Genomic DNA, 24984 nt, shown 5'->3' with positions numbered 1-24984 from the left:
ACCCAACCTGTTTTTAGAAAAAATTGCTCAATTCTGAGAGTTGTTATTTGAGATTCTACGTCAACCCAGGTGATCTCTGTCAAAATCCACGACCACTCTCAGGGTTCTACTCAGCAGTTAAAAATTTGCAAATTGACTATAGAGCAGGAAAATAGGTACGTAAAAAAGCGAGGGCGAAATGGAAAAAATTGGCACATTAATTTTTTCTTCGGGAGTGTATTCAGATGAACCCCATGAACTACCAAAAAAACCGCACTTTCTACCCCTGGAGTTAACTTTTTTAGGGGGCTAAGACCGGTTTCAATTCACGTTTTTTGCGATTTACTCCGAAAATATCAGGTTTACGATAAAAAGTACAATGACAAAAAATGTTCCCCTTCAAATTCTCTACAATTTGATACTAGGCTCGATACCCATCCCTCAAAAGGGGTGTCTGAAAAAAGGGGTGGAAAGAGTAGGTGTTTCAAAAAAGGCCAGTTCAATAAATTGATCAAAGTTACCACTTTATATCATTCGTTTTCGCTCAAATTTTTTTTACAAAGTCTACTCACTCAACTTTTAATTACACCACCATTGATTGGTCTTCAATCCTCCCCGGAGGTTGGTGGGAGGGGGGGTGATTAATTTTTCAAGTAACACACAACTGAATCATGTATTTGAAAAACGAATCTGGACATGTGATATATCGAATAGTATTTTTTCGAGGTCACTGAATACGAATACCAACTTATTTTTTGGGTCCAGTTCCTCAAAGCCCCTCTGTGCCCCAAAAAGGGGGTTAAAATTTTGAAAAATCGTGAAAAGTCGAGTGATATATCGAATGGTATGTTTCCGAGGTTGCTGAGTAGGAATATGAACTTATTTTTTTGGGTCCCACCCCCCCAATGTCCTTCTGTGTCCTAACAAGGGGGCTAAAATTTCAAAAAATCATCAAAAAGTCGAGTGATACCTATATCGAATAGTATGTTTTCAGGATTCTATTTTGAAATATTTTATCAATTTATGAGTTTTTCCAACAAAATAATTAATAATTCGAGTGGCACATACCTAAGCAAAATTTACAAATAGAAATTAGTTGGATGGTTATACATTTTATTTCGACGAAATTCGACAAAGCTGCTGTAAAAGTCCTAGTTCCATTTTATTTTCTATTAAAAAGTAATCGAAAACTGGTAGGTGATGAGTGCTGAGCCTCGGTTTAATTCTAAACGTGGGCCTCAAATTTGCTCAAAGAGGCGCTATCTTTCGAAAGCGGGCCATTTTTTCCGAAAACAGACTGTTTGAAAGGTGGAGCGAAAAAATCGTGATTTTTTTCGAAAATGTATCCTCATTGAAGACCCATATCTTCCCTCCTGGAGTATTTTCGGGAGTTGAATTTTTTGTGGCAGGCTTTTAACTCAAAAGTGAAGGTCACCATTGATTTTGGTGAAAATCCAACATCCTTCGATATTTTTTTTTTCTCTAGAAATATTTTAGAGTAGGTACCTAATAAGATGAGTTATAAACGCGTCAAACTGATGTAAAAATATTCGAAACAGGATTATTTCTCTTTCTGTTAACTTTGGTCATTTTTTTAAATTCGGAAAGCTCTGGTTTCGAGGGAGGCAACGCAGTCTCTCAGATCACGAGTACGTAATGGTTTCCAGCGCAAGATTACCGACGATGAGCATTCGATTTCAGACTTAATGTATTCAATGTGAAAGGTTGAGCTGCTCGTGGCAACAAACAAAAAGCTCCAAAGATGGGATAATATTCACAAATTTTTGTTCCACGTAGATTAATTCAACAATTAACATCTACCAGCCAAATCCCTCTCCATTATTCTACGTAACGACGAGGTTAAATTTCGTTGAAATTACATGCGAACGAAAGAAAATATTTAAGGCGCGAATATCGCATGTATCGGGGCCATTTATAATCGACTGCTGCGGTTGCAAATGCGGCCAAGCACGGTTTGCTTTTAGCCGAGTAAATGATCTGTTATTGTTTACACGGTTTTCGTGAAAACTTTGCCAACTCATTGGAATCCGCCATCGCCATCCTCGTGCTGCGTGGAATTTCGAATAGTTGAAGCGTTAAGAGAAAAGCTCGTGTTCGTGTTCGGAGTGTGAGAATGGATATGGTGGAATAGTTCGAGATTCTTTCTTTTTGGAACCCCTTCTCTGACCATCCTTTTATGCACGTTCCTGGTGACGTTTCCCTTTCCACTCCTCGATGAGAGACGCCTACAGAAAGTCCACTCATTATGAACTGGAATAAGAGATGCTCGTGTACGAGGTTTTTTTTCTCCTCGATTTTTATCTGAAAATCTCATTACGTCATCGCGCGAAGGTTGTTCGGTGTTTTTTGCATTTCAAGCAAAAAAACATCAAAACTGATAAAAATCGCTCGACTTGTGTAATTTATTACGACGACGAGGCTGCGAGAGAGTGAAAGAAAAAAAAACTTTCTCGATGAAAATATCATCTTAAATATATTACGTTTTCTCATTTATACGATAAATCAAATACAGTAATTTTTTCAACTAGAGGAAAAAATGAACATGTATTCTTCAGCGTTGCTGAGGGTATTAAAAAAAAAAAGCAAAAACCTGAAAACTGAATAAAAATAAACGAGCTTAAAGAAGTGGATACGACGACACGCACCCACACACAGTGTACTCGAAGCGATTGCGAGAGAAAATGAAAAAAGAGAGAGGCCAAGGTATATCTCTAAAGTCTGTTTAAAAAATATATATTTTTTGCGTTAATTCCAGCAGTAGTACCAAGTGCGAGAGAGGAGACCGAACGAGCAAAAAAGTTTGCCACGATGCGATAGAACGATGCGAGCTGCAACAGTAGCACAGCGAGCAAAATAAAAGAAAGTGCTTGACGTATATACAACAGATAAAAACTATGGTTTTTCAATTTAATAATAACTTTTAAACAAATTACTTTTATGGGTTGTATTTCAAAATAAAGTACAAGAGGTTTAAAAGATACGCGCGTTTTTAGAGTTTACAGTTTTAGGTATAGGATGTTGTCGACGGTGCAGTGGTGTTTTTTTTTTCCTCTCGAGTATTTTTTTTCTTTCTCGCTTCCTCGACGATGAGGACGAGGACGAGGCGAGGCGCCCCTTGAACTTATACTGTGCGCCGAGCTACTTGTTGTAATAAAATACGTTTTGTCGGCAATTTATGGCGTTTCAAATTGAACATGGAGGTAATTCGTGTTGTGAAATTACGAAAAGGCGGAACTTTATAAACACTCGTTTTGATATGTCGATTTAAATGCACATTAGATATAACGACTATCGTAAAAATTATACTCTCGCCGAATGTTATCCTCGCGTAATGTGCGGTTGTGTGGTTGCAGGAGGGAAGCAAATATACTCGCGAATGGAGTGTAGAGAGCGGTTTGAGTTGGATTTGTGATGTTTTGATCCAAATGGGGGGAAAGAATTACTCCAAAAAATTTCTGGAGAAAGATATTTTCTGTAAAAATATGTGGTCACAGGGTGCGTCGGGAAAAAATGTCGGAGGAGGTTGGATTTTGACCAAATCCAGTAGAGATCTTTTTTTTTAAAGTTGAAAGCCTGACAGAAAAAATTGGTAACCGGACACTTCCCCGAATCCACTTCCCCGAAAGACGTTTTCCCGAAAGACCTACACCCGAAAATTGAAAAAAAATTGAGTTAAAAATTTTTTTAATTTTTTAATCTTAAAGATTGATGTTATTACCTAAAGAGCGGAGGTATTCTAGTTCTGTACCTTCGTCCATGTAGTCCTCGTATCTCAGGGTAATTGTGCGAAGTCGCTGTTGAAATTCCATCCACTTACGACGTCCTGCTCCCTTTGCACTCTTACAGCCTCACTCTTCGGCAATCCCAATACGTTTTCGTTCCATCTGGACTTTTCTTTGACTTCACGTAGACGTACCCTTGCAACAATAATTTCCCGGCACTGATGGCGGCCATTTCTTTTTATACCTAATAGAAAATTCAATTTTCATACATATGAGTAACATAAGTGCTTACACGGCACAGGTAACCATTACACCTCATCATTTCTATTTCCATGGTAAATGTACTATTATTCGGGATACACCGAGGCATTCGGGATGTAGGTGTTCGGGATATATGCATTCGGGTTAAAGGCATTCGGGATTTTGGACGTTCAGGTTACAGATTCGGGTACACGGCATTCGGGAAAATGGATTCGGGATAAAAAAATTCGGGATTTTGTCATTCGGGAAAATGTCTTTCGGGGAAGTGGATTCGGGGAAATGTCCGGTAATCGAAAAAATTTCTCCCTCGGAAGTGTTGCTAGAGGGAAGATATATGGGTCTTCAAAAAGAGCGGATTTTTGAGGAAAAAAAATCGTGATTCTTTCGCCCTAACCCTTACCCAACCTGTTTTTCGAAAAAATTGCTCACTTTCAAAAGATATTATATTTGAGCAAATTCAAGCCAAGTTCAGGATTCCACTGAGCGTTTGAAAATTTACAAAACGTCGAAAAACATCATTTCTGAAACTGATGGAATATTTTGAAATACAGTGGTGCCAATTTTTGGCCGTTTTTTCCTGTTTCAAAAAATTGAGAAGAATAGTCAAAAATAACAACAAAATCGACATCATTAAAATTTTCAAAACACGAATTTGCTCAAAAATAAGCAATTTGCAAATTTTCTACCGCTCAGTAGAACACTGAAAGTGGTCGTAGATTTTGACAGACATCGGTTAGGTCGACGCAGAATCTCAGATAACAAGTTTCAGAACTGTTCATTTTTTTCCAAAACAGGTTGGGTTAGAGCTGGAGCGAAAAAAATACGATTTTTTCGAAAATTCTCTCTCTTTTAGGACCCACATTGCTTCTCTATAGGAATGCCTCCGAGGAAATCACTAATGAATGTTTTTATTTATCTTATCTCATCTCTCTCCTTACCTGATGAAATCAAGATGATTATAAGTTATAAAAATGAATCAAAAACAAACAAAAAATCTTCAATTACTCGTAGTTCGTTTCGTGTTTCATTATTTTGATCTTTTTTCTTTTTTCTCTTTTTCCAATTTTTTATTTATTCTTCCCTAATGCTGTTTTGAGTGTTCTTGCATCATTTTATTACGCTTCTTGAACTTTTCCGTACATTTTTGGAAATGTTTTTGAAAATTTCAATACTTTTTGGCAAGTTTTAGAAGTTTAAATTGAAGAGCTCTATTCCAAAGTGGGTTAAGTCATTTTTTTCACCAAAAAATGCGTTTAAAATTTTTGTTGCTAAAATTTGTTCTGTTTCGAAAGGTCGGTGCACATTTCCTTTCTTTGGACATAGAACAAAATTGCTTGTTGAAAAAATCACTTTGAAAAATCGATTACTTAACTCAATTTTGAAGTAAAAATCTCCGTAAAACGTGCATTTTTTTAAAATGACTTAACCCACTTTGGAATAGAGCTCTTCAATTCATTTGAGGCAAATTTGGTTGAAATTTCGTGCATTTGTGTGCTTCAAACAATTATTTCTGTAATTTTTAATTCTTTTTTGAGCATTTTTGGAAAATTTTGTCAAAATTCCATTAGTTTATGGTTATTTTTGACGCTTCTATTGCCTTTTTGAGTAATTTTACATAATTTTAAGAAACCATTGACTGCTTTTTTCAATGAGTTTTTGATGAATTTTATTACCTACAATTTTTTTGAGTAGGTACTTATTGTTAATTTTTAGAGATTTCATCATTTTTTTTTGTATTTTGTATTTTTTTTCATCATTGCAACATAGCTTTAGCACTTTTTTATGCATTTTTTTGGAATTTCATCAAGTTTAAATCATTTTATGGGTATTTTCAGTGTTTTTACATCATTTTAAACGATTATTCAACTTTTATGTTCATTTTTGGCTAATTTTGTTAAAATTTCATCAGGTTTTGGTGATTTTTAGACTCAACTTTCACAAATTTCCAACTCATCTGAAATTTCCAGATTCACATGAATTATGTTTTTATTCATTTTTGGGTTTTATTGTATCATCTCGACAGTGTGTTTCATTTTTTGTGCATTTTTGGCCCATTTTATTGAAATTTCATCAAGTTTCAGCAGTTTTTTAAGTGATTTAAATGCTTTTTTGGCTAATGTAACGGAACATTCGCCACAATTCAATGAATTTTCTAGTCTTAGTGTACAATAGTTCAGAATACTGCGATGAGAAATTGACCAGCGAGATGGGCGGGTTTTGCGCCAGGAATGAAAAAATTAGGCTCAAATTGCCTCCAAATGAATTTAACATGGAAAATTTGGATCAAAAGGAGTACCTACTTAGGTACGTGAGTTTTGCATCAAAAATAATAAATTCGACACCCCCTCTTCATCTCAGAATAAGCAGGAAACGAAGTGGGTCATTCATTCTTTTGTGACCCTCCCTTCATCAAATGATTTTTTAGCATTTTTGTGTTCGGGGGCAAGGAGGTATCTTCAGAAATTAGAAAAAGTGTAACTTAATGGATTTCTAGTATTGGTTCGCAAGTGTTTGGAATACCACGATGAGAAATTGTGGCCAATAAGGTGGGCGGGTTCTGCGCCAGGAATGAAAAAATTATGCTCCAATTATCTCAAAAGGAATGAAACATGAAACATTTTGATCAAAGGGGTATCTGCGAGTCTTTGCATCAAGAATGAAAAATCTGACCCCCCCCCCCCCACTATCATAGAATGAACAGGAAACGGCGGTGGGCGGTTTCTGCGCCAGGAATGAAAAAAATTGACTCAAATTACTTCAGAATGAATGAAACGTGGAAAATAGTGATCATAGAAGTACCTATGTAAGTGAGTCCTGCACCACGAATAACAAATTTTACACGCTTCCCCCCCCCCCAATCGTTCCCTTTTCACAGAGCAAACAGAAAACGAATATGGTCAGGGTCATCCGTTCTTCTTTTCCTTACTCCCATCTAGTGTGACCCTCCCCATCAAAAAATAATTTTTTAGCGTTTGCGTTTGGTGGTGAGGTGTCTTTAAAAATTATTGGAAAACATAATTCAATGGATTTCTAGTTTTAATTCAAAAGTGTTCAAAAAATTGTGGCCCAAGAGGCAGGCGGGTTCTGCGCCAGGAATGAGAAATCAGGTTCCAATTACCTTAAAATGAATGGAATATGAAAAATGTCGATCAAAGGGCTACGGATTCTTGGTAAAGAGAGATGAATTTCGATTTTATTTGATTCCCAAAGATTGCAATACCTACTTATTTGAAGAAGATGTTTTTCAGAAAGTTCTTCTCAGTTCCGTTTGTTTGACATCGCTTGTATGCACTCATTCTTTTCTATTTTTTAATAGTGAAACAAAAGTTTTAAGACTCCCTCTTCCGAAAAATATTGAGGTATTTTTGGAGAAATGACTTAGTTATTATTTTATATTTTATATCAGGAACTTCTGAATTTGCCATATTCTTCTCGGCCGTATTTTGAAAATTCGAATTTCTAAAAATTTTCTCACAAGTGGTGATAAATTTTAGAGGAAAGATCTAAACATTTGAAAATTTTGAATTGAAAAAAATCGAAATGTTTTCTTCAGTACCAAGTGAAAAAAATTGATATTGGTAATATTGAACCAATGAACCTCTTCCCCTTCCATTCGAATAAAATTAGAAAGATTTGTTGAGATATCGAACCAAAATTAAACGTTTTTCATTTATTTATTTTAAAAAATGAAAAGAAAATAATTGTAAACAAAAATATTTACGAACGAGTTCGTTGAACTCAAAATAACAGAACGTATCTAAGACGCAACGTTTATAGAACGAAGTATAAAATCAATATGATCGCGTCGTGATACAAAGCTAACGTTTTTGAAGACGAAAATAAACTTAAAAATACGGAACCAGCAATATTTCGTTGAATTTAAAAATTGCTGATATTTGAACTGGCGCAGCCAGCAATAATTCAAATGTTAATCGCGATAAATTTTGAAATTATCGCAACACCCCCTCACAAAATTTACGCGTCAAACGTGAAAAAATAACATAAACATTGATAACACGCGAAAACGTAAATAAACAAATCGTAGAAATTTAACAATGTGTTACTGATACCGAACGACTTAAAACGAAGTAATTAATTAAACAATTTTTCGAATAATTTATCAAATATAACATGCGTTGTCGATTTAGTGAATAAATCCGCTATTTGTTCTGATGATGATATTTTCATCAAATAAACGAGTTTTTTCTCAATTAAATCCCTAACGTGATGATAACTAACATCAATGTGCCGAGTACGACGACTTTCAACGGTGTTACCTATGGCGATAGCAGAGTTGCTATCTGAGTAGATGGGAATCGTATCAACGTAAATATTTAAATCGACGAAGAAATTACGCCAAGCAAGTGCTTGTTTAGCCGCGAACGAAATTGCGATGTATTCCGATTCTGCCGAAGACGTAGAAACGCAGTTTTGTTTCTTTACACACCAATCAATTATGTTATTGAAATGGTATACGACTACACCTGATGTTGACTTGCGGTCAAGTAAGTCGCCGGCAAAATCGGCATCAACAAATATCCTTAAATTGTGTGACTCATCACACTTTTCACCTGGTTTTTTATACGTTAAATTTATATCTTTCGTAGAATTCAGAAAACGAAGAATACGCTTTGAATATTCATAAATTTCTTTATTAGCGACGTGTTGGTACCTGGATAGAAAATTTACGGCAAACGCAATGTCTGGACGAGTGGCTCGCGATATGTATCCCAAACAACCAAGAATTCCTCTTACTTTTCGTTCGTAAGTTTTATCCAAAACTAGATTATTTACTTTCAAGTTCGGTTCCATTGGTGTACGTACACTATTACAATTGACCAAATCGTATTCAGTGATCAAACTATCGATATATGTACGCTGATGTAACAATGTAACCGAATCTTGACGATCAATTTCGATTCCTATAAATCTACGTGATTGTTTTAGATCCCGAATTCCGAAATGTGAATTCAAATTTTCAACGAGCCATTCGATCAGTCCATCATCGAAACCAGTAATCAGAAAATCGTCTACAAAAATGACAAAAACGCAACGTGAAGGATTTTCGGCATCGTAGTATACGCAAGGATCAACCTTAGATCGAACGAAACCTAAACTGATAAGATACTCATGTAACTTCGCATTCCAGTTTTTTGGTGAAGTCTTCAAACCATAAAGAGACTTCTTTAATACGTACACTACACCCTTCTGCTCACAGGCACCTTTTGGCGGATCGAAAACAATAGTACGTGTAATATCCCCGTTTAAGAACGCCGTAGACACGTCTAACTGTCTCAATTGCCAAGAATGAACGGTAGCCAAGTTGATTAATGAACGAATAGCAGGGTTGTTCGGCGTCGGCGCGTATACTTCGTTTAACTCGTACTTGTGAGTATCTTTAAACCCACGAAGTACCAGCCGAGCCTTATATTTTACCCCCCCATTGATGTCGATTTTTTTTCTTAGGACCCACTTGGAGTCGACCTTGGAATAATCATCCGTACCAATATCTTCAATCGTAGTCGAAAACCAAACATCTTTAATGTCCATTGCATTCAATTCATCTCGAATTGCTTCACGCCACTTTTCACCTTCTGGACCTGAAATCGCGTTCTCGTACGTTAAATCCTTCTCATCATTCACCTGTAACGCATAATCTATATCTGTACCATCTAATAACAAACCTGTTCGATTTTCAGCTAAATAAGAACTACTCGTTCCAGTACTATCATTCGAAGAATCACTGCCGAAATCGCTAGAGTTTTGCCTCGTACTGCTTGAGTTGGAACAGCAAGGTAAGGGATCCGAAAAATCGTCTAATCGAATATTATCAACATTATTAATTAAATCGTTGTAATTTTTTGTTTCATCAAACTGAACGTTTGAAGACATCGTGATTTGATTTTTGAATACATCCAACATTACGTATCCCGTATCTGTGAAACCAACAAGAAGCATATCTCCCGATCGTTCACCTGTCTTCGCATTCGTACGTTTCTCTTTCGGAATAAAAACTCTACCGATGCAACCAAAAAGTCTAATCCACGATAAATTAGGTACCCTTTTCTCCCATAACTCATACGGACTTTTGTTGTCGATTAACGAAGAGTTCGGTATTCTATTATAAATAAAGTTGGCTGTGTACGCGGCATATACCCAAAATTTAGCAGTCAACTTCGCATCAAACAACAAACTACGCATTTTCTCTTGCAAAGATCTAAAAAAACGTTCGATTGTACCGTTGTGTTGTGATTCGTAGGGTTCACTCGTCTGTAACGTCATACCATCGGCTTCAATAATTTCACGAAACCTCCCCCCCACGAATTCTGCAGCGTTATCACAACGTATACGCTTAACTTTACGATTCCAGATGTTTCCCGCAACGTTTTTGTATTTTTCAAAAAAATAACCCACCTGATCTCTAGATTTCATCGCAAATGTAACAGCCCACCTAGTATGATCATCAACAAAACCGATTAAATATTTCTCGCCATCGATACCTTCACTCATAGGTCCCATTACATCAACATGAACAAGATCAAGAGGTTCAGGAAATCTAAATCGCGTAGAATCGTATGGTAACTTATGCTGCTTTGCTTTACAGCAGACTCCGCATTCGTTCAACTTCGGACATGGACAATTTTTTAGACCTGGAATACCGTAGATTACCTTTTTACTAGAATGCGCTAACCTACGATGCCAGATATCACTTTTATTCGAATTGTTGCTTGTTTCAGAAAGGTTTGATACATTCACAGAATTACCAGAAGTATCAACATCGTCGCCATTACTAACAATGATAGCGTTAGTATTCTCGTTATCGTTTGAATTATCCGAAGAAGAATTTTGTGACAAATTAGAAACAAGTGCGTAATCGTAATTATGAACTATATTCACCAAAAAAGTTACCGAATATAAACCGTTTACATTTTTGTTAATTTTAGTAACAAAACGACCAACTCTATCAACAATGCGAGGATTTTTATCAAAAATAATCGAATAACCGTAATCCTGAAGTTGAGATACCGAAAGTAAATTACAAGTTAAATCCGGTATGTACAAAACGTCCTGCATAATATACACTTTACCTTCGTCACTCTGTACCAGTGGATTACCGATGCCTTTTTTTTCAATGAAACTATCCTTTTTAGCAATGGATATTGTTTCACCTTCGAGAACTTTTTCATCTCGTAGCAAACCAGAAAATTTGACCATATGATTGGTCGCACCAGAATCTACTACAAACGTAACGAAATCTACACCGTCGTCCGAATTCTCAAAATTTTGACCAGCGTTCAACGCTACTAACGAACAATTTTCCTTCGACGTATATTTAACCCGAGATAGACCAGAAAAATTTGCCATCGCACAAGCAACCGAATTATCACGTGGATTTACGTTAACATTTACATTCGAATTTTCAACACGATTATTGTATTGAAATAACTCACGTGAATTTATATTTCCAGAAACTGAACCGAATTCCGGATATTTAAACGTACCAGCGATCATCGCAGCAGCGGGTCGAGGTTTCACCGGACCAGAATTATTTGTCGTAGCATTATTTGAATTTTGCTCAGACGTTCCAGCACCATTAGAATTTTGACGACGATTGTTGGCTTCGTCGCCGTATCTCGGACACAAGCGACCTATATGTCCGTTGCCATTACAACGATAACAAACCAGAGGACCCTTCGGCGATGCATTTTTACGAAAATCGCCAGAATTATTCCTACACGACGAAGCGATATGCCCGAATTTTTTACATTTGTAACATTTTTTACCGTTATTCGAATTACGTTTATCTTTATCGTTTTTAGGTTTACCTTCGACATTATTGGCAACCATAGCGGCACCTTTCGCTTGAGACGTACCTGATGTATTAGACGAGGTTCCTTTTTTCTCATCAAACGTTTTGAGAAGCGATACGATTAAACTTGAATCTGCCGAAGATGTATGCAGAGCCGTTCGTGCTGACGTACAGATGCTATCAAACCGAGGTTTATCCTTCAACCCATTAAGGTAGTGGCTAAACTCTTCAGTTTTGCTTACCGTTACGCCTGCAGATTCTAAATTTTTAATTTGTAAAGCAACCTCGTCACAATACATTTTGCAGGTTTTAAACTTGTCCACATCTAGACGCGCTAAAGACGTACGGGCTTCTAAAACCTGAACATCATTCACGATTCCATAACGTTTTTCGAGTTCATCCATCAACAGTTTTGCCGAGGAATCTTCTCTACACAGCTTAAAAACGGAATCGTCTAAATGACGCAGTATCAACCCATAAGCCTTAGCAATGTCTTTCGGTTGAGCCCTAGCCTCGTCATCAATACAACCTAATAAATCCTTTGCACGTAAAATCGCCAACATACGGCGTTTCCATAATGGAAAATTATACCCCTTAAAAATAGCGCTAACTTCAACCTTATCCCCTGACATTTCGAAATTTTTTAACGAATTACTACTTAACGTTGAATCGTCGCTCGAATACCCTTTTTCGTCGTCAGAATTTTCGTTACTCTCGTCACTACTTTCTTGGTTTTGATCACCCAAATCACCGTCGTTTCTACCAGCACCAAAATTATCGTTGTTACGTTCTCGATTGATCGAATCGTCGTTTCTACCGTTATTAATCACCAAATTACAATCGTTGCTTAAATTCTGCTGGACTGTGTCGTCGCCGCCGCTATTATGTTCAATTACGTTTGAACCTGCGTCACTGCTAGTTGAAGCTGCGTTCGTGACACTGATCGTTTCTACTTGTACGTCGCCGCTTACCGAAGTCGCGTTCGTCGTCGTATTAGATGATTTTTCACCTTGGTTACGTTTAAATTCTTTTGAAAGCCGTTTTCTTACGTTTCGCTTACGATTTCTAGCTGCTCGAGCCGAATTTTGGTCGAACCCAGAAAATTCGTCAGTTGTATCGTCAATATTTAACGAATCGTCGATATTTTCACTCGACTGACCAATGGAACCTCCTCCGACCAAAGCTTTCCACATACGAAATTATATCAACGAATATGACCGCAGAATTATCGAAAAACCACGCTCTGCTACCATGTTGAGATATCGAACCAAAATTAAACGTTTTTCATTTATTTATTTTAAAAAATGAAAAGAAAATAATTGTAAACAAAAATATTTACGAACGAGTTCGTTGAACTCAAAATAACAGAACGTATCTAAGACGCAACGTTTATAGAACGAAGTATAAAATCAATATGATCGCGTCGTGATACAAAGCTAACGTTTTTGAAGACGAAAATAAACTTAAAAATACGGAACCAGCAATATTTCGTTGAATTTAAAAATTGCTGATATTTGAACTGGCGCAGCCAGCAATAATTCAAATGTTAATCGCGATAAATTTTGAAATTATCGCAACAAGATTGTCCTGCTTTTGACTATTTTTCTATTTTTCAATACTTGAACACAAATTTTGGGACTCCTCTTTCTAAAAAATATTTAGGTATTTTTGGGGAAATGGCTTGCTTTATTGTCATATTTTAAATCAATAATTTTTGAATGTTCCACTTTTTGTTACCATTTCTAAACATGTTCTCTCAAGTGATGATAAATTTTGAGAAAAAATCCGAATACCTATCTGGAAATTTTTAATTGAAAAAAATCCAAATTAATGCTTTCTTAAGTAGTGAAGAAAATTTATAGTAGATAATAATTAAACCTCCCTCACCCCTCTCCCCACCCAAAAAATTGAGAAGTTGTCACGTTTTTGTCCAGTTTTTTCATGTTTTTTCAGTTTGTTGGAGAACTTTTCATGTTGAAAATTACAAATACCTATATGGTAAGCAAGTAACATTCATTTGTAGAATTTGCGTACAAATGCGCGAATTTTAACATCACTACTTAGGCAAGACTGAAAAATTTGACCCCCCCTCTCCCATCAACAATATAAGTATCTCAGAACGAACAGGTAACAAAGAGAGCCATTCGTCCCCCCTCCCCCTTATGTAGGTAAATCTAAAAATAATCATATCTGAGTTGAAATGTTGGGTTTAGAAATTTTTCTTACCCCCCCCCCCTCCTTAAATGTTTTTTCCGTTATTCGAGTTCGGTGGCGGGGTGCATTTTAGGAACTGAAAATTGTGCCTCTCGAAGGGACGGATTCTGCGCCAGGAATGAAGAAATTTGAACTCCATTTGCCTCATAACAAACAGGATATGAAAAATATTCGACCAATAAGATGAGCGGGTTCTGTGCCAGGAACTGTGTAGAAATACTCCATTTGCTTCAAAACGAACTGGACATGAAAAATTCCACACAAATGAGGTACCTAGGCGGGTTCTGCGCCAGGAATCGAAAAATCTCACAATGACTCTCCTATTCCCTCCCTCAACGTCTCAAAATAAGCGGGGAATAAAAAAGGCTGATTGTTTCTCATGTTCTAATGTTTTCAAAACATAATTTTCAAGTTGGAATTCGAATTAAATTTTTGTAAATTTCTGTGACCCCCCCCCACCCTCCCACCATGAAAATATGTTTCAACGTTAATGTTCGTTCCGAGGAGTAATTAAGTAAGAGGGTAGATATTCAGAATTGCAAGAAGTATAATTGAATAGATTTTTCTAGTGTCAGTTTATAAAATTTTCACCAATGAGGCAGGCGGGTTCTGCGCCAGGAATGAAAAGTTCGGTCCTCGAATGTCTCAGAATGGACAGAAAACAAAAAGATCGGTTCGTTTTCATTTCTCTTATGCCTAAAAAAACAATCTTCAGGGTAAAATTTCAGGGTTGGAAATTTTTTGTCTTTCACCTTCCTCCTCCAACAGTAATTTTTTGCCATTTTTGCCAATTTAAATGGCTTTAATGATTTTTTTGGATGTTTTCAAATCGCCCTTGCAGATTTCTAACTTTTTTTTGTGTATTTTCGAAAAAAAATTGTTGGTATTTCATCAAATTTTGCTTCATTCTCCACAGAAATATATGTTCTGGAGGGAGAAGAAGAAGGGGTTGAAATCTCTCGGCAGAGATGAGTGCATAATAGAGTTATTGCTATCCATATCGTGTCGTATATCGATTTCATGGTTTTTTCGTTCGCCGAATCCGAATCCGCGGTTAGTTTTTCATTCAGAACAATTTTGAAGCTAGTATAGACAACGCCACAATCCCTCGGGTTGAATATAATATCGTAAAAAATGTAAGGAAATTTTCGCGTCTGAAAAACGAATAAACGACCGAGGTGATTAGTCGAAGAATTCGAAGAGGCGAGATGTTCAGATGAGGGTAATATTTAAAAAAATTCTCGAATCACGCCATTACTCACGATTGGTTGAACTCTCTCAACCCTGCTATCATCCACCCCTCCTCCCTCCCTCTCAACCCAGCAGCTTAGAGAGAGCCCCGTAAATGAAACCGATACGAGGTTGAATGCCTCTGTGCTACGATTATATGCTTCGTACTATACGGGTATAAGAAGAGAAACTTATTATAATCGAGAAAAAGAGGAGGAACCTTTTTATGGGATGAAATTACGCGGCCGTCGAAACGAAAACGAACTACGAAGACGAGAATAGTACGTATACTATATTCGATGTGTTTTATTTTAATAGGATTGTACATTTTGCTCGATACGATACGATAGGATACCCCATGATGGGCAGGGAAAAGGGGAACAAATAAAGGAGCGAAAAATTTCGCTGCTGGTATTGTTGTTGTTGTTGGAGAAAAAGACAGAGTTGTTGGTAATTATTACGATCGACTTGGTATTATATTTATTTGTGTAGCATACTCGAGAGAGAAAGAGAGAAAGAGAGAGCGAGAGAGATGATGAAAATGAAGTCGACCAAAGCGTCGCGCACTTTGTTACCAAGCGTGTAGTTCAATTTGGAATATTATATAAAAGGGTTTGCCTCTCGATGAAGAGGTCCGGTGCTGAGCCGCCGCCGTCTCCGCGTCCGTCGCGCCGCGCTCTCTTTTACATTATGTATTGTTTCGAAAATCGGTATGATTTGTGAAAACTTTAAAATATGATTTAAAACTTTTGTTTTATTCTAGTTGTTATTGTTCGATGAGTTGGCGCCTCGTAGTCGTCGATTTGTCTTCTGTTTTCCTCCCTGTTTGCACCCCCTCATCCCTTACCCTGCTCGTACTCGGTTCCATTGCAGTGTTCGCGAAAAGGCTCGCGTTCTCGGTGATGGTGGTGAAGGGAGGAGGTGAGCAGGGGGTTGGAATTTTTATCTCGCGATAGAGTTTTTTCGAGTTTTATTTTTTTGTATGCCATGGTATGGTGTACGAGAAAGACGAGGAGCTTTTGTAAAAAGACGCTTCAACAAGTTTGTCGTGTCGGTGTTTGAAAGGGGGTAGTGGTGGGGGGAGGGGGTGAATTTAACACGCGAAAAATAAGGGTTGGATGGTGCGGTAACGTTATATACCGGTGCATACTTGTGTATTTGGCTAAAATATAATAATAATTCGGGGCGAAAGAGCTCCGCTATGCGTTTTATTTATTCGCCCAGCCAAATGGTATATTTTATTTCCGTTTGGTGTTTTTTCGACGACGATGAGATTCGCTCGTCGGTATCGCGAAATGCTGTGGAAATTACTGGTGGTGGGTTTTCAAGGTTGTGGTGGCATGGCAGTGCGAATGCAGGAAGGTGGGGATGATGATTTACAGCTCGAGGAATTTTGATTTAAAGGATATGGTAAGTACTGTGAGGCAAACTCGCCGAAATGTCACATTACGATAAAAATGAAATTGAAAACAAAAAAAAAACACAAACGAATGAAAAAAAACTCCTGAAACAGCATCTATATAATATGTATGTGTGTGAGGATCTGGAAAGAATGCTACATCGTGTAAAAGTTATTTTTGTAACTTTGAAATGTGCCGAGTCCTCGGAAACAGCAGCTGACGCGTATTTCGCACAGGAGTATTTTTTTTTTGCCTCTCCGATGATGGTTGATTTTTTCGCCATATTTTTTTCCTCGCCGTGTGTTCTTCGACGTCGTAGTACGTATAGTGTAAATACGGGTACTAGAAAAGGACGAAGAAGACGAGGGCATAGTGTGAAAATATATAGCACACATATCGGCAGCATTTGTCCGAGTTGGAGGCTATATACACGAGTAGTATGGCAAGGAAGAGGAGAGAGAGGTGAGAGGGACTGGTGTGTAAAACAAAAGCCCTATATATCGGGTTATCGGCGTTTGAATTATAGTAAATTAAACGTTGAGCTCGGTGTAATTGGTAATTACACCGTTTAAACGGTGACTAATTGCGAACATTTATCGGCGTTACCCTTTGGTATACGATTTTTATTCGGATTTCAATTCTAAATACGGAGAGTGACACGAGCCAAGTCATTTGTTTTAACGGCGGGTATACGAGACATAGAGCGAGGTCAGTCCTATAATATGTACTCGTGAATGAGGGGTTGGAAAATAACGTGTAATTTTCGTACTGCCATCGAACAGGTCTTTTTTTATTGGGCGTATAGTGTGAGCTGGATTGGGTAATTGACTGGTCGATGCGACGACGATGATGTGATGGTGAGATGACGAATGAGATGGGTAATAAAGGATGGTGTTAGATTACTCGTCTGATGGGTGAATTACAATGATGAGAGGTTTGAATGCATTAACCTCTTTTAGGTGTTATTTTGATGTTTTTCGTAGTGCTATCCATGGATTTAGTGATACCAGTTCAGATTAATTTTTAGTACCTATATTTTTCATTTTAGGATCTCATCTCATGATGAAATTTGACTAGTATTTTGCCATTTTAAATTTAAGCTATATTGTTGAATTATTTCAAATCAACTAATCGACAAATTGTTTTTGTTTCATGTTCCAGGCGAGTGAAGAATTTTTGATTCAACAAGAAAATAATTATGTAGGTAGGATATTATTATTTTTTATACCATTATTCGTTATTCTGAGGGGGAAAATGAGCATAAATAGACTGTACGACCTGTCCAGTTCTGTTTATTAGAAATGAACAGAAACTTTAGAAACAGAGGCTATCTTAATGTTACTTACAAGATCTCAAAACTGAAATAAAGTGAAAATGGATTAATTTACATTGCGTTTAATGGAGTAAAATGAAAATATATATGAACAAAGGTAAACTTATTCGAATTTAAAATAAAATAAATTAACTTAAATTATACGAGTAGGTTACTAGGTACTAGAAGTACATACGAATATGAAACCTCAACTTGGAAACTAAATAATGGAATAAGTAGGTACATAAATTGTGTTAAAAATAAAAATTAAACTTATTCATATGAATTTAAAATAAATTGAACTAGGTAAATAAAATTGAATAAAAAAACAATTGATTGATTTGAATTAAAACTAAATTGAAATAAATTATACATATTTAGAAAATGTGAATTAAATCTAATATAAAAGTGAATAAAATGATAAATGAATAATATTACTTACCTAATTATAAACAAATTGAAACGAATTAAAAATTGATTAGGTAGGTACATGAGATTAAAATCAAACAGGGCTCGTGGTGGGTTAAAGTGCATGTAATTAAGTGACTAAAACAACCAAAATTAACGTTTGGTCACTTTTTCAAAATTTTATAGTCGAGTTCTAAAATTATATATTTTTTTTAATTCACAAAAATTCAATTTATCTGAAACGCCTTGGTCTTATTTTAAAGAAGAAAAGGAAAAATGTTAAAATGGCTGCATTGATTTTTCAGTCATTCAGTGTAATGGTTTAAAAAGCTCTTCTGAAATTTTCAATGTCCAACATTCTGCGAAAAATGGCAAAAAATCTCGCCTTCCGTCAAAAATTAAGTATTACTTTTTTGCAAACAAAAAAAACGAAAACCAAAAAGATTGATTTTTTAAGTTAGCCAGATACCTATGGTACCTACTCAAAAGTCTCGTTTTATTGCCGAAAATTATCAAAAATTGTCAAAAATATTCGCCTTATTCACTAAAAAAAAATAGCGAAAGAGTCTTATTTTTGCAAAAAAGAATCACCTTTTTCGGACAAAATTACCCAAATCTTCTTCTTCTTACCAAAATTATCGAAATAGTCTTGCCTTTTTAGAAAAAAAAACTGCCTGAAAGCCCAATTTTTTCGCAAAATTGATTCAGACTATGACTTCTGCTAAAATTGTCAGTCTTACTTTCTGTCAAAAAAAAAATAAATAAATACAAGTCCCTCATTTTGTCAAAATTGAAAAAATTCTCGTTTTGTCAAAATTGATAAAAATTGTTGCTTTGCAAAAGAAAAGTTCAAGATGTCTTGTTGTTGTTTCAAAAATTGTCAAAGTCTCGCTTTTTGACAAACATTTCCAGAAGACTTACTTTTCCTAAAATTTTTTCAAAGTCTCGATTAGGTTTCATTGTTAATTAATAATTATTGGAATGTTTTGTTTGGTATTTTTTTTCTTATGTAAATTCATTGCCACGTTTTGAAACTTTTTTGGTTGCTTTTCGGTTGTTTTTTCAAATTTTTTTGATTGGTTATTATGGTTATTTTTTTTAGAAAAAATTGAGTGGGAGCCCTGATAAAAATCAATCTGGTATAATATCTAGGTACTTAAGTTAAACTGATGAATTAAAAAACTTGAATCATTAATAAATTAAAATAAAGTAATCGTAACTAAATTGAACTATATACTTATAAAATAAAAAAAAGAAATTGAAAAAAAATCGTAATTTGGTTATCTAACTTGAAACGTTGTCGAATAAAATTTAATTTCATATAATTGAAAATTAATTTCATTTACATAAGTATCTTAACCAGCAGAAAAATTATCATAGCATAGGTACTAAAGCTGGATGGAATATATGAAGAAAATCCCCCCCTCTCAGATAGAAATTTGGGGTGCTGAAACGTATTTTTCAAAATTTCAAGACATTTTCAAGAACCCAATTTGAACAAAAGAGTTTAATAAGTTAATATTACGTGCTTCAGCTGCATACAAAACAAAAATTTGGAATGGGTCCTATTTTTGTCCCCCTCCCTTCCTCACCTCGTTTCCTCGTATGTAACAGAGGAAGGGATGAGAAGGATCCAAAAATTGGTTAGTTATCAGATTTTCAGCTTTATAGTCCACTTTCAAAAAAATTTCGATTTTTTTACTCCTTTGGCCCAAATTCGATTTCTTAAAGGTGCTCAAAATGTTGGAAATAGACTTCAGCATCTGCTTTGGGGGAGGGGGAGATGTGCTTACATCGTTGCATGATCGATTTTTCGATCTGGCTTTGATAAGAATTCGAAAATGTTTCTGCTAGCTCGAATAAGTAGGTATCTACCTTTTTTTGTGTGGAAATTTTTGAAATTTGAGCAATCTCGTGAAGTGTAGAAAAGATGAGTAAAAATGGTCAAAAAAACAGCAATTTTTGAAATGCATTGTAAAATTAGTAGATAAGAAAACGAGTTGATTTTTAAAGAAAATACGAATTTTTCATCAAATTTATTGGTGAAATTTATAGAAAATTTGACTCTATCACAGTTTTGAAAGCCAGGATTTTAATCATTTTACTTTAGTTTTTTTTTAAATGTGATTTGTGTTCTGGATTTTTAGATGGGAAGTGAAGACAATAGTATAGAAACCTTTGTAGTTGAATTTGGGTTCTTTTGCGAACTTTGAGGGGGGGAAGTTCAGAAAACTTGGGGTTGAATAGTGAGAGCGTTTGGTGATTCTTGAAACTTGTTCTACTTACGTTGGATAAATTATGTTTATTTTTGAAAAAATTTTGAAAAAATTGTGACTTTTAATAGGTAGGTAGGTTGGGAACACTGTTGGAAAAATCCTGTCTGGTGCTTTTATTTAAAATTTCCTTCTTGTGGATTGAGATTTTTAGGTATTGGAGCTGGGAGAAATGAATTGAAAATTTCTGGAATCGACTTTGGGTCATTTCTGCGGACTGAGAAAATATTTCTGAAGATGTGATGAACAGTGCTGGAATAAATTGAGGAAAAAGTAGTGATTTTCAAATTTCAATAGGTACCTATTATTCTGTAAAATATTTCAATAATATTGGAGGTTTGTTCAAAAATTTAGAAATTGGCTTAAATTTTTATTTACAAATGCCAAGTGACCAAAAAAATGTGACTTAAAAATACCTATATATTTTTTCTTAAATTTTGGAAAAATTTCTGATTATTTTATGTTATGAAATCGAATAATTAGGTAACTAAAAATATTTTGAATTATCCCGGAACATTTTATTTTGAACAAAAACTGGATCAAATTACCATTTCTAGAAAGTGTGAGCCAATAATCGTTCAAGTTTTTGGAGGTTTGTGAACTGCTTTTATGAATTTATTCTTGTTTCTACTCTAAAAAAATTTCATTGAGGGGGAGAAAGTGACACAACGCAAAATGCAATTCTTTTGAGTTTTAAGCCACATCTGGCTGTTTTAAATCGATTTACTTAGAAATTAGTATGAAGGTGAAAGTACTTTAGGGTACCTATCTAATGAGACTGATTTTTTTCAATTTTTTTTTTTTTTGTTTGACCTAAATCACTGACCTCAAAACCCATTTCGAAAACTTAGATTCTGTATAGGGGGGGGGGTGACTGAATCGCAGCTCCATTGGGCCGTAAGCCATTTTAAAATGCATTTTTTTCGCTATTTGAACGCACTCGTAAGGAATTTATTTGAACCAACGCGCTCGAATTTCAAAATAATTCAGCGAACTAAATTTAATGAGCCTGCCTTATTGAAGCCTTCTTAACCAATAGTTTACGAATCAAAGTTGATTTTTGAATTTCTTGTGAATTTTTGAAAGATTCAAAAAGTGTAAAAAAGTTGCTGGGTGTGATGGTAAATATTACATTTTTTTATCATTCATAATACAATCTTGTTTCGAAAAAAAAAAGGTTGTTTGAATCCTTCTAACTGGACAACGGCCATTTTCAGACCATTCTCATTTTATTAAAATAATTTTTCCAGTTTCTTAAACATGGCAAAAATTTTATAGACTTTCAGATCTATTTTTTTTTTTTTTTAATATATTATAAAATCATCGGGGTTTGATATGGTTTTTCCCCTGAATTTCTTACATCACCAAAAGCAACCGTTCACTTTTGTCAACTATGAAAAAATTTAGAGAAAAATGTCCAAATTTTGATCCACCCTAATCGACAATTTTAGCTGGTAATTCGACTCGGTTGATCGAAATAAACGACGTCATTTTGGCGGTGGTAACGCCGTGCAATGGTTATTTTCGGTCTCGGTATAAAACTACTGTCAATGATGCGGAAGAAAAAAACGCCTAGAAAATTTGTAATTCAAGTTAGCTATTCAAAAACTGACTCGTGATGATATTAGCATGTCGCGTCGCGCCGTCGAAGTCATCATCATCGTAGTGTAGCCATTCGATGAAAATGCAAAAAAAAAAAAAACACCAGGGAGGAAAAAAAATTACAAAATAAGAAAAGCATCGAAGTAACTCGGCGTTAAATTAATTCCGATCTATGAGCAGCGTCTCGTTGGCAAAAAAAAAAAAAGAAGAAAAAATGAGAAAATGTAGACAGAAAGAAAGTCGAGGAGATAAAATGGAAAAGACTATACATATAGGTACCTTTACGCTAACATAGAAATATAGGACGTACCGAGTAGTGAGTATAGTAAGTAAGTACACTGTAGTGTGTTTAGTGCGCGAATACGCGAGCACCAGCCCAGCAAAAGAGATTCGAGGACGAGGTGAAGAAGCGCAGGATAATGCAGCAGCGAAAATATAATGAAGTTGTTTACATTTCGCCGACGTTTTCTAGCCTAATATAGCTAACAAAATTCTCGCCATTTTTGTATTGTAAACAGTTAACAAACGCCGGACGAAAATGGGTAAACAAAAAGAGCACACGGCGGAAAAGATTTTCACGCTTTTTTCCTTCTTCTTCTACTTCGTCGTCTTCGCTTTTCGACGTCGACGAAGAAAAAGACGAAGACGACGACGACGTCGGCGATGATGATGATGACGACGACGATGACGACGTTTTCTTGTTCGATATGACAAAGACGACGTTTAAATTACATCGCTAAGTACTTTCGTCGCTCACTGCTTTCACGATTTTAGGCTATCTAACGTCAGTGAAGGATGGCATGGCGGCAATATACGCGATCAATCAAAAGAAAACCATCGATGAGGTGTACGCACTTTGAATGGATGTAGGAGGAAGAGGGTGAGGGGAGGTGGAGGTGAATTTTATCGTAGGTGGTTATAATCGGTGGGATTATAGAACACGTGTCTGTATAGTTGAGAGGACGTTGCAGTTGTATGTAGTTGAGAAGATAAGGGATCTACTTAAAAGCGAAGTCAAAAATATTTACAATAATGCTCACTGTTTTATAATTTTTGAACATTTTGACACCCCCCCCCCCTTGGGCAACTCATCTGAAATAAGTTTTCAAGTTTTAGATTATTCGAGAAAAAAAAATGGATTCAGTGCCCCTGAGTTCTCCTTCTCTTTAATCCGTTCATTGACAGGTCGTTTGAAATCGCAGATTTTGTTTTCCAACATAGGACTTGTAGGTACTGCATTTTTTGAACTGGACAATGCTAGATCGAAAGACCGTGCGAAAATTTGAAAATCAAATTCGTGCCAAAAATGAGGGAAAAAATCAAAATTTTACCAAATTGACCAAGAAGGCTGAAATTTGAGATAAGTATACCCAATTTTTCACCTGCTAAATTGATTTGAAACGATTTCAAACTGATTTAAATAGTTCTGGAGCCTCCAGCAGATTTTTGAAATCTGAAATTCTCATAAAATTTCATCATATGAAAACGGAAATCCGAAATTCACGCTGCACGCCAATTTAAACACAACACCAAGTTGACTTCTGGTAACTTTACGTCATTTTGGAGCCTCCAGCAACTTTTTGAAAATTCTTGGAGCCTCCAGTAGATTTTTGAAACTTGAAATTTCCACAAAATTTCATCAAATTTCACTCTGTAAACAAATTTTAATACAATATGAAGTCGACTTCAGGTAGATTTCAAGTCGTTTTGGAGCCTCTCGTGATTTTTTGGCAATTAATGGAACCTCCAGTAAATTTTTGACACTTGAATACAACAAAATTTCATCAAATGGAGTAGGAAAGCCGAAATTTTGTAGGATCTCTAGACCTAAAAAAATCCAAAGAAGTAAAAACAAATTTGAATGTTGAAAAATTTGCTAAAAATCAAAATAATGAATTTAAGCAAATAGAATTTTGGTCGATGGTAAGTATATTGTGGAATATCCTCTTTCAATTCACCTTTGTTCGGTTCAAAAAAAAGTAAACTCGTCTGAAAAATGAAAACCCAAACTACAAAAAAAATTATTTTAACTTGACAACCTGACCAACAAATTATGCAAAATTTTTGGATAAAAAAACCAAAACGTCAACGGCGAAATAGTGAAATTTAAAAAAAAAAAACGACGAAATATAGATACCTATTTACAGGCAGTTGTTTCTCATATTTTTGTACCTCCTGTTAGTATGCAAAATCAAAAAAAGCACACCCCCTCCCCCAAAATTCGAAAAAAAGGGAAAAAACACACCCTTATCTCCATAAAGGTCAGAGAAGGATGTAGCTTAAAGCTTCAAAACGACTTGAAACCACCAGCAGTCGACTGTAATTAATTAGCAAAGGAGATTTGGGCTTTTCAATTCCATTTGACAAAATTTTGAGAAAATTTCCAGTTTCAAAAATTTACTGGAGGCTCCAAGAATTTTCAAAAAGACGCTGGAGGCTCTAAAGTGACTTGAACCAACCAGAAATTGGCTTTTCAACTTGATTTGATAAAGCTTTGTGGAAATTTCAATTTTCAAAAATCTACTGGAGGCTCCAGTAATTTCTAAAAAGTCGCTGGAAGCTCCAAAGTGACTTGAACTCACCAGCAATCGACTTTTCAACTTGATTTAATGAAGTTTTTGGAAATTTCAATTTTCAAAAAATGTACTGGAGGCTCCAGCAATTTTCAAAAAGTCACTGGAGGCTCCAAAACGACTAGAAATCCACCTGGAGTCCACTTTATGGCGTATTGAAATTAGTTTACAGAATTAAT

At 35.6% G+C, this 24984-nt stretch overlaps 2 long non-coding RNA genes across 2 annotated transcripts; both read left to right on the top strand.

The window, feature by feature from the left end:
• The first annotated feature begins 9204 nt into the window (after window positions 1–9204).
• Window positions 9205–10024, top strand: LOC135843117 (uncharacterized). Its single transcript, XR_010558244.1, has 4 exons — window positions 9205–9371; window positions 9450–9599; window positions 9683–9778; window positions 9872–10024. It is a non-coding gene; the product is annotated as an uncharacterized LOC135843117 (long non-coding RNA).
• Window positions 10025–10927: 903 nt separating this feature from the next.
• LOC135845538 (uncharacterized) lies at window positions 10928–12551 on the top strand. Its single transcript, XR_010558770.1, has 3 exons — window positions 10928–11035; window positions 11453–12005; window positions 12100–12551. It is a non-coding gene; the product is annotated as an uncharacterized LOC135845538 (long non-coding RNA).
• The last annotated feature ends 12433 nt before the right edge of the window (window positions 12552–24984 follow it).

The sequence above is a fragment of the Planococcus citri genome, chromosome 4 (assembly GCF_950023065.1).
Source record: "Planococcus citri chromosome 4, ihPlaCitr1.1, whole genome shotgun sequence".
Taxonomy (NCBI): Eukaryota; Metazoa; Arthropoda; class Insecta; order Hemiptera; family Pseudococcidae; genus Planococcus; species Planococcus citri.
This window is presented reverse-complemented; position numbering and strand designations above follow the sequence as displayed.